Source organism: Balearica regulorum, chromosome 6 (genome assembly GCF_011004875.1).
Source record: "Balearica regulorum gibbericeps isolate bBalReg1 chromosome 6, bBalReg1.pri, whole genome shotgun sequence".
NCBI classification, from domain to species: Eukaryota; Metazoa; Chordata; class Aves; order Gruiformes; family Gruidae; genus Balearica; species Balearica regulorum.
Window position 1 is genome coordinate 19,758,634 of NC_046189.1, and position 12,682 is coordinate 19,771,315.

A 12,682-nucleotide genomic window follows, 5' to 3' on the forward strand; every position below is an offset into this window, starting at 1 on the left:
CCATTCATGGGATTGTCTTTGCTCAAGGACCTGGGTGTATATGGCGGGTAATGCAGAAGGACGGGGAGACCCGGTGTGTGCCGCAAAGAGATTTAACCTTGGGGTAAAAATAATCTATAATCTGAGTTGTACATTGTAGGATGTAGAAGGAACGAGCTGAACTGACGAAGAGTAAGTTTCGCAAGGAACCAGAAAAGTGCATCGGTGACCTAAACCAAGCCAATGTGGGTGCCTAACAGTCAAACATACTGTTTCTCCTGTTCTGAACACCCATCTTGACAAATGGGGCCCAAGACATGGCCTGTTTGTGAACATCCGGAGGAGTGGAGGAAGCCCATGGAACAGGAGAGTAATATCTATCTGTTAAAGGACACGGGACAGTAGTCAATGAGGATGTATAAATCTGTATGTTGGGTATAAAGATGGTTTAAGTATGTTAAGTTTAAGTTGTAAGTGTTGGTAAGAAGGGATGTCAGTAATGAGAATTGAATACAATGGAATGGTTAGAAGATATATACATGTATTAAATTATGTTAGACCTAAGCATGACACATGGTATGGAGTAAGGAGTGGAGATTGTATTGGGTCTGGCTGGGATGGAGTTAATTTTCCATAGTGCTGTGCTGTGTATTGGTAGCTAGCAAGGCGTTGATAACACACCAGTGTTTTGGCTACTGCTGAGCAGTGCTGGCACAGCATCAAGGCTGTCTCTCCAACATTTCCCGCCCCCCCTCACCAGTAGGCTGGGGGTGGGCAAGATGTTGGGAGGGGATAGAGCCAGGACAGCTGACTCAAACTGACCAAAGGGATATTGCATACTGTATGACATCTGCTCAGCAATAGAAGCTAAGAGAAAGGAGGGTGGGTGGCTTTTGTTATTTACGATGTTTGTCTTCCAGAGCAACTGCTAAGTGTACTGAAGCCCTGCTTCCCAGGAAGTGGCTGGACATCATCTGCTGATGGGAAGTAGAGAATAAATCTTTTTTTTTTTTTTTTTTCCCCTCTTTGCTTCTACACATGGCCTTCTGCTTTTGCTTTATTAAACTGCTTTTATCTTGACTTGGGAGGGGATTTTCCATCTTATTTTCTCCCCCCCACCCCTGTCCTGCTGAGGAAGGGAGTTATAGAGTGGCTTTGGTGGGCACCTGGCTTCCAGCCAAGGTCAACCCACCACACAAGTATAAAGGCAGCATAAAGAAGGAAAAAAGTCAACCCAGAGTATTTTGAAAGCATATAGTCTCATGTTACTTATACTATCCTACTGCTGAAAGCAATCCAAACATTTTTGGCGTGGTATTTCTGCATCCTTTACAGGCATGTTTGAGAATACACTTTCCTGGGCTTTTTGCATGGAGCAAACATGTGCAACAGGTTGAGTTTTTTCATGAACTGGAGAATGAAACCAAGGAAAAGAAATGTTAGCTTGGTTTTAGGTGGCTCTATTTCCACCACCAGATTTATTTTGCCAATTAGAATCACGGTGAGAGTCACTATGAGATGATGCTGAAGAGAGTGTTCAGTGTAAAATGCTTCACTTATTTTTTACAATTCTCCCAGTAGGTGTTCAGTTGTAAAACAGTAATTTAACATATAGAGTAACCTAGAATCTCTGCTAAATGCTTATTCACCTATGCTGTTGGCTTAAGCGAAGATACAGATGACTGGACCAAACTTGATGTTTGTAATGTCATTAGTCATGGGAATAAATAGAATTCTTCATGGTTCATTTTCCTTTAATGATAGGAAAAAATAAAATTCAGATGAATTGATGTTGCAGGCATAGAATTTCCTGTATTTTTCTAGAAATTTTTCAGACTTTTGAATAATGTGGTCTTTAAAATAGTGTTCAATTAAAAAAGAATATAAGCATGTTTCATGTGGTTTTAAGCATAACCCCATGCTTCATAATTTTTCCAAAATACTTGTCAAGATTTCCAGCCTGGTTTAAGCCATTTTTCAAGCATTTGTTTGATTACCTGTGCTCTGCAGTTGGACTTTTTCTTTCAAATTCGTTCTTTGATTTGTGATGTGTCCATAGTGTTAGGTTCCCACTTGAACCAGAAAGTACAGCTTTTATGGCAGTAGGATTTCTGTGGTAGAGCACGCTTGCATTAACAGCCAATGTCTGATATACTTATCTATGTTGTGCTGGGCTGAATAGAGGTAGCTAGAACCAAAAGTTTGCAGTTTTAGTTCAAGTACCCAGGAAAAGGTACTCAGCAACAGTTCACAAATGGAGGAAAAGGTTATGTAAAGTAGAATGAGAAGCTCGTGTGCCTTAAGGAGTGTTTCTTTGTCTTTCAGCAATTCTTTCCACAATTTTCATCTCCTTTAAATACAATATTTTGTATATTTGGGTTTTGGTCTCTGATAAATTCTATTCAATAACTGGTAGAAATTGCAGATCTGCAACAAACAGGTCCCAGATACAACTGGCTTTTACACTAATGGCTGTGTAACATTTTCCCTGTTTTCCCTCTGCTTTGATGTAGATCATATTTTGGCATTCCTATGCCTCATCTTTTTGACGTACAATATATTCCCATGGTGTGTTTGTGTACCTTGTGAAATTTCCCTTCAGATGTGCTACAATATCCATAGTCTATTGAGAATTTGTTGTCCTGCCTCTGTCGTTTGATTTTGATTTCTTTCCTTTTCAAGATAGTGTAACCTTCATGTGTTGACCTTCCCACCCCCTTTCAACATTTCTCTAGAGAAGTGATCAATACCTGCTGCATTCCCTTTATTCAGATGATGGGTAGCTTTAGATAACTCTTCTAATCTTTGCTATCCTCTTCACCATCAGATTCTCCAACCACTGACCTTCATACAGGAATTCTTCGGATGGCATGCAGGAACCAAGCTGTTTCCAAAAGGTTAAAGAAAGTCCTAGTAGGTTCTGTTGTTATTTATTTAGATATCCTGAAATCGAGAAAGCAAATCATAGAATCAACAGAATGGTTTGGGTTGGAAGGGATCTTAAAGCTCATCTAGTTCCAATCTCCATGCCATGGGCAGGGACACCCTCCACTAGACCAGGTTGCTCAGAACATTAAAAAAGTGAGACTCTTTTAGTTCTGACCTCAAAGCTTCACCAGCTGGGTGTCATTTGATCCACTTCTACGTTTTTGTAATCTGTACTTGACCTAGTTTTAAGTGTGATCCAGCCCTTTCTGACAGGTTAATTTCATGTGACTGAGTGTTTAAGTATTTACAGGAGATACCGAAGAGAGAAAATAAGGTATTTACTGCCCAAAGAATGTAAGTCTGGTCTTGAAGCTGCTTTCTGGTGCTCAAAAGTGACTCATACAGGGTCAGAGATGAGAGAAATCTTCAGAGGAATTTTTCATAATCCCCCAGAAAGCCTCGTGATTCCCCCTTTTACTCTGAAGAAGCAAGAAAAGGAAAAGCAGACCTGTTCTCTGCCACATAGTTAGGCAGAGTCATGTCATTCATACTAAAATGGAGGGTAGAATATACCCACTTGTGCTTAAAGTTGGGGCTAACAGACAGCGCTATTTTGAACTAAATGAAGGAGAAATAACGAGCAATTCTTATTTTGTGAGGGAGTGGGCATTGACCAGATGATGCTAAATGTGAATGCAACAGTATCCAGCTTCCAGCAGAGAGGCTGCTGGAATTGTCTAGGCACTGGTTGGTAACCAGGAGGAAATGACAAACCTGAAAAAAAGTGAATGATTTTAAATGAGCACCAGCCCTCCACAACACCTCTGAGATTACTCTCTAAAATATCATTTTGAATTACCTTTTAAAATATGCTCCTCTTTATTTCAGATCTGTTTAACTCGCATTAATTTTTAGAGCTGTCCCTTTCTATTGTTTCTCCTTATGCTGTGCATTGTGTATATTTGTATCCAGCTGTGCACATGCTTGGGTGCATCATGGATTGGTCTGTATAGTAGAGTCATGAAGTATTTATGAGTAGATCTTAGTCTCAGATGGATAAAATTGCACCAATATCTTATGATGAACACAAAATAGACCGACAGCATGTCATAAATATGACTGAATTTTTACTTAAAATAATTGAGCTGACAATACACAATAGTACCAGAGTCTGTAAGACCTGCTGAAGTGATCTTGATTTTAAAAGGACTTCATCAGCGTAACTTCTTAACATTCACATTAGAAAGCAGCAAATAAAAACAAAGAGCAGGTTTCTGGTGGAGCATGTGTGTTAATTTTTAGCACCTTGTTCCCTGACACTTTTCTTTCAAGACTTGCTTTTTAAAAGTAAGGGTTCTTCTGTTCTCTGGTAGCATTTAGAAAGGACTCATTTTAAATGACTTTTCAAAAAGGCAGTAACTGTTTTTATATACAGATACTATATAGAGATACTTACATACATTTACATATATACTTTCCTATGTATTTTAGTAAATTTTCTGGATGAAGGAAATGTTTTGTTGAGCAAAATGAAATACTGGTATTTCAGCTTTTTAAACTGTTGAATAGAATTATATAATATAAGGTGTGGGTTTTTTTAAATAGAAACTGAAACAATTTCATTTCTAAACTGTTTTGACTAAGAAAATATGTTTTTCCTTCAGATAAAATTCTGTGAAATCAAGATAAATTGCTGAAATGCCTATCCGATATTGGTGGAAAAAACCCCACAACACAGCCAAAACTCTCTCCTGATTGTGTGAGTTTTAAAATAAATACAAGTTTCTGTCCCGGTGAACTGTGCAGCCATTGACTGACTCACACGTGGTACCTGGGAGCCTTGGATAATGTCAGCAGCAGTGTTGTTGAGAAGGTAGTGTTATTTGATTAAGGTTATGTTACTTCATTCATGTGTTAATGTGATTTTTCTTCCTCCTCCAATATTCTATTATTTGGAATTATCTGTTCTGAAAAAACACAAAATACTCTGTTATTTCAGCTTCAACCAGAAGCTGAATAGTTTGAACGTTGCTAAATATAATGCAGGTCAGCAATGCAAAACTATTTGTGCAATGGATCTTTCTTAGATTAGTTCAATTTTATTTCTGCTTAGTCCTTCTGAAAGGTGCCAAACTAAGAGTAGACAGGCAAAATTTACACATTATGCACAGCGTGGGAGCAAAATAATCCACATGCTGTCCTTTGAACATACCCACATGAATCAAGATTGTCAATTCTTATGACTTCATTGGATTTCGTGATACTGAGATTTGTGATGTTTGTTATCTAGGTTCTTCTTAAACCCTTCATTCCTAGAATCAAGGGATTGTTTGGAAATTTTAGCTATTTCTCATTCTCTTTTCTTGTTTTTCCTTTTCCTTCCTTTGTTATTTCCTTCCTTCTTTCCTTTCTTTCTTTTTATATCTCTCTCTATTTCTGTCTTTCTAATAATTTTATTGCATCCATGGCAGCAGAGAAAAGCCTGAAAAAGTGTTCTGAATAAGTGTAAAAAAAAATTACATGTATATATCTTACATATCTTAAAAGCCAAATCAGTTTTTCAGTGGAACATAGAGCAAGTGCAGATATTATCAGAATTTCTTTTTCATCATCTGTAAGACCCAAGTTGTATCCTAATGCCAGAACAAACTATCCTCCTCAGATGGCACTGAGTCCTCATGAGGTCGGGGAGAAGCAGAGAAAGGAGTATTCTGGAGAGCATCACGTGACTAGGGAAAAAGAGATTCTGAGCCTCTGGCTGCTGCTGCAGAATCTTCTGCTGCCTGATCTCATCAGGTCTTTGCCCTCTGCACCAAAAAGAACACCATATTTAACTGATCTGGACAGTGTGCTTGGCTGAGATATCATAAATGCAGATTCTTGCTTCCAGTCCATCAGGAGTGGTTGGTTGAACTCAGAGGTCAAGGCTGTCAGTTTGAAGACTGACTAAGTTTGAAGCCCAGCATTTCAGGCAGACATGGAAAGAATTTCACCACAGAGGAGAGGATGTAAACTGTAGAGCCAAAAGCCTTCACATTTTATATCTGTTTGAAAATATATATACATGTATTGACATATCACTCACGAAACAGGTGCTAGAGGATTTGGGATTTTTTTTTTCTTTCAACTTTGTAGAACAGTATAAATTTTAGATTCACTGGAAAATGACAAGCTGTTTTAAGTGATGGCTTCATGTCAGTGCTAAAGGCTGCAGTTGTGATTGCCAGAGGGATGAAATGCCCATTAAAGATGGCAATTTTACTAGCACTATGGGATTTCTGGGTACACAGTGAATTTAGCCATGAAAGAACTGGTTTTTGGCAGAAACATGCACTTTGTCCTAGATTCAGTTTATAAATACCACTCAAAATATCATTGTCTTTTTCTGTGTGTGTGTATGTGATTACTCTCAAGACAGGAAATGGGCATTTCCACACAGCTTGAAAGCTGTGATCCTTGAAAACCCATCTTTATTCTCTGTCAAGGATGACTGGAGTAGATTACACTGGAGTATTAAAAATACTAGACCACAAAAAACCTTGAACCATTACCATAATTAAGCTACCATAATAATGGTAACATTTTTTAAAAAAATCTAGAATGTGGAATAAATGTCAGCTTTCTTACTTTTTTTAATAAACAATCACTTTATCACTATAAGGGAATTTACTTATTCCTTGCAATCTGCATTTATCAATAGCGCTAACATTGTAAAAATAGAGCAATTATATTTAAATGACAGAGCTAAATATTGTGTCAGAGGTATGAAGCAAATGGCATTGTTGCTCATTTCTTGAAGAATAATTTGCTTCATGAAAGCTACATTCCCAGGTTGTGAAAACCAGCAGGGCCTTTCTGTCAACAAGCTACAACTTCCAAGTAAATTACGTAATGCAATACATAGTGTTTCTGTATTTCACATGCTTATGTAAACATTGTGTGTGATTTTTCCCTGCTCAGAAAAGTTCTTAGAGTTAGATCCCACTCCTCTGCATACTAATGTAAATCATAAAACCCAAGGAAATTAACAGTTAAGCCATTCAACTATTCACCTACAGTCTACTCACTTGGCCACCTCCTCTCTGCTACTTCCCACACACACACATCTCCATCCTGCACTTGAACAACCCACAATTATCTTCATAATAAACCACTATGTTTATAATAACGGAGCTGGGAGCATCATCTGTCAGTTTGCCTTAAACTTCCCATGGAATGTCCGTGTTTTCAGTTATTCATATGAATGAATTTCAGATACTTAATAGAATTTCAATTACTTATAACCTTTATCAGAATGAATTTTTCCCGCGTGCATGCCTCAGTCTGAAATTTTGGGAAAACTGCAACCAAAGCAGTGCAGCTATTTTCAACAGAAACACTGAGGCAAGGTGGGTGAATTTGCTCAAATTAAAGTACACTGGTGACTGTTTCTTTGAGAACATAAGAATTTTTAGTAGTTGGGGCAGGGCTCTGAAATTGATCAAGAAAACTTTTTGCCAAATCTGCGGAATTCTACCCACCTTTAACTAAGTTAGAACCACATAAGCAGTGTATAGTTTTGCCAGACTTCACAGCTCTGTCTGAAATGAGAAAGGTCCACCCTGAATTTGTAGGTGACAGACCAGGACTTCTCAGTCAGTAACAATTTAAGAATTTTCAGTTGATGCGAGTTTTGCAGTGTCCAATTCTGGGCCCTAGAAACCAAGGATCTGTACGTTCCTTATTATTGCTTCTCTTGTTGTGTTTTGGGGTTGGTTTTTTGGGGTTTTTTTAATCTTTGCAGGACCTGCAAGTTTAAGTTATCCCCAGCAAGGTGCTGCAAAACACCTTGCAAAAGTTGCATTTTGCTGTAGAGGACCAACACCAAATAGGTACAAACAAGGGAGGAGCCCTAGAAATGCCTCTTGTTGCATTGGTTAGCATTGCCCTGGCACACGAACAGCCTGGCTCTTGCTGTGGTTTCTGAAGGCAAGGTGGAGATCTGAGGGGGGATTTAAAAAGGCAGAGCATGAAGGCTTTGCAGACACTGATAGGCGTTTCCTTCCCCAAGTGTGAGGGGCAACAGAGGAAAGAGCATGACGGGGCTTGTTTGCAAGCATTACAGTCAGAGGAAGGTACCTTGGCTCATAGACTAATTGGAAGCAAGAGCTGACCTTTTGATATTGAACATGAGAGGGTCAGTGGTGAGCAGATAGGCCACAAAGGGCTTTGAAAGTCAAGAGAAGTCATTTGTGTCTAATTCGACTGAGAAGGCTACGGAAAGCCAGACCTAGGGAGGGGCAAGGGAAGGAGATTTGTGTGAAGAGCTTGAGAGAGAGTGAGCTGAGACTGGAGGCGGGAGAGGGAGTTGGGAGAGCAGGGGAAGCGGCTGGACAACCTAACCGAGGTCAGCAATAGCAATGAAAGGGAGAGGGAGGCTGGGATGTTTGACGCAACCTTCGTATGAATGAAAGCTTGACAAAAATGGCAGCAGTTTCTGAATTATTGTAATATATTCCAAAGACATGCCAATTCAGGAGTTCACAATGCAGCTGTTGTTTCTGAGGGAATGAGAAATTATTTTACCAATTTATGCAAAGGACTATTAAAAAGGTGGCAGATGAAGAAAAAAAAATCTACATAAAAAGGAAAGTTAATTGCTCCATAAAATGACTCACTGAGTGGTTCAAAAATCTTCTCATGCATAAATATCAAAGTTTTGCTGTTTGGGTATTTTTTGTTTGGTTCCTTCGTACTGAAAGAGTAATTCTTACAGGCCAGTATCTCCAGAAATAGTAGTAGTTGCATAATTGGATGTTATGAAACAAAGCAGATATCTCTTGGTTTTAGCTTCCTGGAATTTAAAAGTTACAGGAGCTGAAAAAAAGGATTTTCATTTCTATTTGTTGGATTTACCGATGGACATTTGTTCAAAGTACTCATTATGTGCCTTCACTTTACCTTTGGGACTATCAGGGGCATAACTTTAGCTGAGCATGGATCTCTTGTCACCAAAAAAAAAAAAAAAATATTAAAAAGTTGTAAATTGCCAGGCTAAAGTAATAAGTGTTATGGGCCCTGGACTTCTGGTGAGCTTAAATGCTATGCTAATAAATGGCCACTATAATCATCCACCAATTTCCTGTGAAGTTTTCTATCAGTTGATGCTGTTTCTCTTGTGAGCATGTATGAAGACACTTCTGAAAATGCACTTTGCTGCCTCAGAATCATGGCTGTGGCTGACAGTGTTCTGTACAGTACAATATGTACTTTATGATCCCAGGTCTCTCCCACTGTTGATGTTGCACAACATGCTTGTTTTAATGATGTCCAAAAGTCCAATGAAACATGGGCTCCTTTCTCATGGGTGATGTGCAGATGTGGAACCAAAATGATGCTGGTTTTGTGGTAACTGTCTGATTGTTCATTTTAGCATGGAGGCTGATTTCAAAGCAATGTTCTGCAAAGAATCTGTCACGGACAGAATTTGCGGGGGTGCCTTTTATTCATGTAGGTGGCTTGTAACAAATCACAGACCTGTTCTTTTATTTCAAAAGCAGCAGCTGGAAGTTGTAGTTAGGCAGGTGTCTATAAATCCCAGCTCATCAGCAGTGTTCCTGAGGGGGTGGATGAGCTAGCTGCCAGACTTGGGAGAAACCAGGAGGTGGGGACTTACGTACCCTTAGGCTTTCACATGCATCTTACATACATGCAAGCATATTTGCTTTCCAACTTCTAGCTTGGAATTTGGATAGGGATGTTCTTCTAGATAGATGGGAAACACAAGAGCATTGTAAACAGCACGAGGTCCCTTATATTTATATTTATTTATATTTATATTTATATTTATATTTATATTTATATTTATATTTATTAGTGTTTATGGCTGGGTGTGTTTGGGTTGGATGCACTTTGTATGGAGGTCTGCTTGTAGGCTGGTACTAGAGACAATAGTTTTATTTTGATGGATGATTTATACGTATTATGTCATAGCAGCTCATATTTGCAGGGAACTTTAGCTAAGTTTAAGACAAGATGTAGACTGAGTCATAATACAGGAGTGATTTGATCAGCATTGCCTTCAAGGTGTTGCCCACAAACAAGGAGAGATAAGTTCCCTTCTTAAATGAGGGATGCCACAAGCATAATGACACTGTTAAAAATGAAGGAACAAATTATGTTCTTCAACTGCCAGAAGTGCCCGATCCAGTGCAGCTCCCCTTGTTCTCACTCCAGTGATCCTTCTTTGCTCCCCTGTAGCAAATCAGAATGAGTGGCTGCTCAACCTAGATGATTTTTTTTTTCTTTCTTGTCCCTCTTTGTCCTTCACATCTGATTTCCCAGACACACAATACTAACTTCCTCCTGCTCTCAGAATAACCTGTCTGTCTGGTTCTGCTCCACTGCTCTAGCATCCCACACAATTATTCACTCAGTCCCATGCAATACCCTATGACTACCTCAGCACTCAATGCAAACTTATCTTCTTATGCTTCCTGAGTCTTCAGTGGCCAGGGTTAAAAAAAAAAAAAAAATCCAAAAAACAAACAAACCCAAAGTCTGTGCAAGATTCTTCATTTTTTCCAACTGTGCCTACTTTCAGAAACTGGAGCAACTATTTGCTCTTTCATATTTGCTCAAGACCAATTTTAATTAAATAGGTTTTCTATAGTAGCAAATGAGCAATTTTTTTTTTTTTTACCGACCCTCTTCTCCCTATTCTGTAAGGAATCCTGTGTGTTTATCCTGCCTTAAATTGTGCACATGAACACAGTGAAAACTGCTTTGTTTTAAAGGCATTGTCCTTGATGGCCCCACCTATTACTCTGCTTTTCCTTGGCCTTTTACACCAAGTCTTGGTGCCCCCTTTGTATCTATATACTCTATATAAAAATACATCTAAATGTATTTTCATGTAATTTTTCTTCTATCAGTTTGTCAAACAAGCAAAAACTTCTAAAAATAACTACAAAAACCTGTCCTTTATAGAGGATTTGAGTGACATCTTTTTGTCACATCTCATGATATTGGTCAATTCTGATAAGCACAGCTCAGGAACAGTTTGAGCAACACTGCACACACTCATAATTTTAATTGTTAATTCAAGCAAATTGTAGTTACTAGTATACCCAAATTCTTTAACATGTATTTTGTAAGGGCTCTCTGCCCACTGTCCTCTTATTTTGTGATCTTAGCTGGTTTTCATGATGCTGAAAGATAAATTTCTGCTCATACTTTATTTTTTTATAACACAATACACTTTTCACGTCACATTTTAAAAATACTCCCCCTCAAGAATGCCCCACGTCAAAGGCTTATAAAGAATTAAAAGGTAGGTTAGCTGGATTTAATTTATGATGGTAGACCAATCTCCTTTTCCTTAGTAACTTATGACTTAGAATTATGAAATAAAATGTCCCCAAAGATGTCTATACATCAGTTTGCAAGGAGTACATACTCTGTTATATAAAGAGAAGGGATCTCTTATTAAAGAACTGAGGCTTGGAACATCTGAGTGCTCTTTAATGTTATTTACTCACTATTGGCTTGAGGCCAGTGATAGAAACTCTTTAAATACAACAGTGAAGAACTGGGCCCTGAGAGACATTGTAATAACAAATTACCTCTCTCTCTCCTCCTCAGTTATCTCCATCTGTGAAATGGGAATAGCCTGTTTGTCAGAGCACACTTGTGAGGCATAGTTCATTAATGCCTGTGAAATGGTTTGAGAACATCGAATGGAAGTCTCTGTTCAAGTGTCAGGTATTATTAGCTCTGAAATGAAAGCTATTTTATATTGCTGCATCAGGAGCTACTTGAAGTCTCCTATTCTATACAAATAACAAGTGGTACATGAGTGACATTTCTTTTGGCTTAATAGGATAGTCTATCCACAGTGCTGAAGGAATAGTTTGTGCCAGTGAAATGACATTAGGGAGCGCTGCTAACACACTGAGCAGTCACCCATTCCACACATGTTTTGATTTGGGGGGTCAGAGAACTGCGAAAGAAAGAAGATAAATGAGAAAAGAGAGAAAGGCAAGAAGAGAATGGTTGGGGCAGGAGGGAGGAGAGTGGGGTGGGGGAAAGGAGTAAGGCAAGTAGAGCAGGGCAGATAACCTGAAAAAAATAGGAGGAGGAGAAAGGGAAAGAAATGTAAAAAGTGACTTTTTAATTAAAATAAAAAGAGTTGGATGTGTTTATTGCAAAAAACCACAACTTAGAAAAACAAGGCTGTAATGCCATCTTGGGGTTTCTGGTGACATCTCAATCCAGCAGAGCTCTGCTCATTTGGTTTGTGAATGTCAACAGAAACCCCTTGATGCCATTGAGGCTCACAGTTGCCTCTCATTGATTCTGTATTATTTCAACAGTGGAAAAATAACACCTTTATTTTCACAGCCAAAGTATCTCACACTGTGATAGAAATGTACATAGGGTTATTGAATATCATCTCTGTTTGTTTTTATCTAACTTCCGTGTTATCATTGTGGATTAGAAAGATATGTATTCTTTTATGGCTATCACATGAAAGACTATTTGTCAAATAGGCTGTAGTCCAAATATTTATTAGGCTAAGGGATATAAACTATTTTGTCCAGCTGTCTTCTGCTGTTTAAACTCACTTTTTCACTACAAATATTACCCTAAACAAGCCTTTTATTGATCCTTCTGACAGGTTGTATACATTTTTGTCATATTTCACGGACAGGATAATCAAACTGGAATAAATCTGTTTTGTGAAATGAGTGAGAATATGTACCATTTAGTTATGAGTACGTATGAAATGTATTGG

The 12,682-nt window shown here is 38.4% G+C and overlaps 1 long non-coding RNA gene across 4 annotated transcripts in view; it reads left to right on the top strand.

Annotated features, from left to right (window-relative positions):
- Positions 1-12,682, top strand: part of LOC142602353 (uncharacterized) — a 49,360-nt gene that overhangs the window by 20,307 nt on the left and 16,371 nt on the right. For 3 of the 4 annotated variants that reach the window (XR_012836083.1, XR_012836085.1, XR_012836086.1), the window contains exons 3-4: positions 2,807-2,892; positions 4,572-4,780. The exons of the other annotated variant lie outside the window; for it this stretch is intronic. This is a non-coding gene — a long non-coding RNA (uncharacterized LOC142602353). The remainder of the gene's footprint in view (positions 1-2,806; positions 2,893-4,571; positions 4,781-12,682) is intronic. 4 annotated transcript variants of the gene reach the window in all.